Raw genomic sequence first — 2,609 nt, 5'->3', positions numbered from 1 at the left:
TAGTTCCAGGAGCTGTGAGCCTCCTTGTGCGCCCTCCCTCGTACAAAATGTGCCTTTTTTCTTTGCTTCACCCAAGCCAAGCATTCATGGTTAAAGGTCAGTTTGCTGCTGTAGGGGACTGGGAGAAAGCCTAAGGCAGTGTTGGGGTAAGAGTTGGGATTACAACCTCAAGTCAAATTTAAACTTGACTCTATGAACAAGTTGGTTGTCAGCAGTGGTGGCTGGTGGATAAAAGGAGGGTGAATCATAAAATCATGAACCCCAAAAAACCTCCAGGGCATCAGAATAAAACTAAACTTTTACATGATGAGTGCTGGAAAGGAAAATATAAGAGAATAAACATTTACTGCAGTAGATTACAATACTTAAAGATACTCATTTTGCATAATAAGCTCAGTGTAACTTTACTCTTAAAAGAGTAAATATAAAACTTCAGAGACATTTTTGTGACTAATAAGTGAAAAATAATATTCAAATTGTAGCAAATTCAGATACGTGACAAAGCATTAAGTGGGTGAATCAGTTTGTCCGTTTTTCTGGAGCTCTTTGCATCATGAGGGTCGAGACTTTATATCGGGGAAGAAATCCAAGTTATTCTTTTTTAGCTAATATTTTACTACGACTGGTAGGGTATAAAGATATCTTTAAAGGAGAGTAGATCTCCATCAGAAATATGGTGGAGGAAGGAGACTATCTGCTTGGACTAGTCTGAGTGAGAGGTGGGCAAGGAAAAGCACTCAGAAACAACAAACATCTAAACACACTCAGGGAAGGTCAATCATGCCAGTAACCACAGATAAGAAACATGCCGCTCCAGTGCTCAAGATACCTGCAGATAGGCACAGAGAGAAACAGGAAACAAAAAAAAAACATGAAACAGTGAAGACATAAAGCTGGTAATGTCACGTAAATGTAGTCCTGTCTGCACAACACATATCTGCTTATTTACACAAACGCTGCATCGCCATTATCTCCTTCGTTTACATAGCAGCAGAAATAAACACGAGTTCCAGCGCTAACTTTGTTCCCTGGACTTTGACATGTTTGCTCATAAATGTACGGTAACTTGTTGATATGTGTCATGAAGGGAGCTCCTACATTCCCCAACATGACACAGAAGCTGCCACTGTTGGGATTTGGTTTTTTAGGTTTTCAGTTTGTTGTCTTTATGTTTCAGTTGATGTTTATTGTTTATTTTATTCAGTTATCTTGTTAGTTTGGTCCATGTTCTTTCTGCCTTGGTTTGTTTTCATCTACTTCTCCCCAGCTTTGTCATCTGTTTTACCTGCCACGCCCATCTCCACCTGTCAGCAAATATTATCATTCACCTGTTCCCACTTACCTCATTATCCTCTGTGTTTAAAACCCGGTCATTTCCTCCTCCACTCCGTCAGATCATTGTTTCATTAGTCCTCGTTTTGTGTTCTTTTGTCCTCAGTCTTGTCTCGTTCGTTCCCGTGTCCCATCTTTGCTCCAGGATTTAGTTTATGTTTTTGTTTTTTAATAACTCAGTTTCTCTTTAGTTCTTTAGCATGAGTCTGCTTTCTGGGTTCGCCTCCGTCCTCACCCATCCTGACAGCCACCAGTATCGCCAGCCTCAGACACGACCTGACTGTGCCTTTAGCCGGTGGTGAAAGAAGGTTTGCTGTTGCTTTTGAGCTGCTTTTACTGTGCATTCAAGGAAACATTATTATATTTAAAGACTTAGCATTCCCTGAACAGAAGGCACGGATATCTCCCACTGTCTGCAACTGAGATTATGTTGACCAAGTTATAACCATTTTGGTAAAACTTTGTCAATGATATGTGTAATCTCATTCAATATTGAAGGATATAAGATCTGTTAGCACCTAAAAGTTTGTTGACAATGACTCTCAGCTACTACCACAACAAATTTTAGCTCGATGCCAGTAAAACTGACTGAATTATAGCAGTTTTTGTGTTGGCTAAGGCTGATTAGCTGTGAAGGCCACCTTGACCTGAGATGACTCTTAAGTTGTAAATGTATACTTGATTACTTTTTAAGAATTTGACTTAATTCTGCCCAGTGGTTCATGAGATATTTTGCTAACAGACAGACTGGATTCACACATACAGTACCACACAATGTGTCATGCTTGGATTACGTGATGGGGATAATGCTAAGCTACTACCACACTAAATTTTAGCAGAATCTCTGGAACATTAGCGGAGTTACAGCCATTTTAATGTATTTCCTGGTCAGTTGGATGTGGCAGACATCTTGAATTAGTTGACTCCAAAAGTTAATGTATTGTAAATGTAGATTCAGTGATTAAATTCTGAGAGTTTAATTAAAATCTACCCCGTAGTTCATGACATACTTTGCAAACAGTCAGACACAGTTGATTCCAATATTTATTGACAAAAATTTAAACACAGTTAATGCTCAAAGTATGTGTTAAAAATGGCTTTCAGCTACTACCATGCTAAGTTTTAGCTCAGTATCTGTAAAAATGGCTAATTTAGTCATTTATGTGTTTCCTCATCCATCCATCCATCCATCCATTGTCTTCCGCTTATCCGGGGTCGGGTCGCGGGGGCAGCAGCCTAAGCAGGGAGACCCAGACTACCCTCTCCCCAGCCACTTG

The sequence above is a fragment of the Kryptolebias marmoratus genome, linkage group LG13 (assembly GCF_001649575.2).
Source record: "Kryptolebias marmoratus isolate JLee-2015 linkage group LG13, ASM164957v2, whole genome shotgun sequence".
Lineage (NCBI taxonomy): Eukaryota > Metazoa > Chordata > Actinopteri > Cyprinodontiformes > Rivulidae > Kryptolebias > Kryptolebias marmoratus.
Note: the sequence above shows the minus strand (reverse complement) of the source record.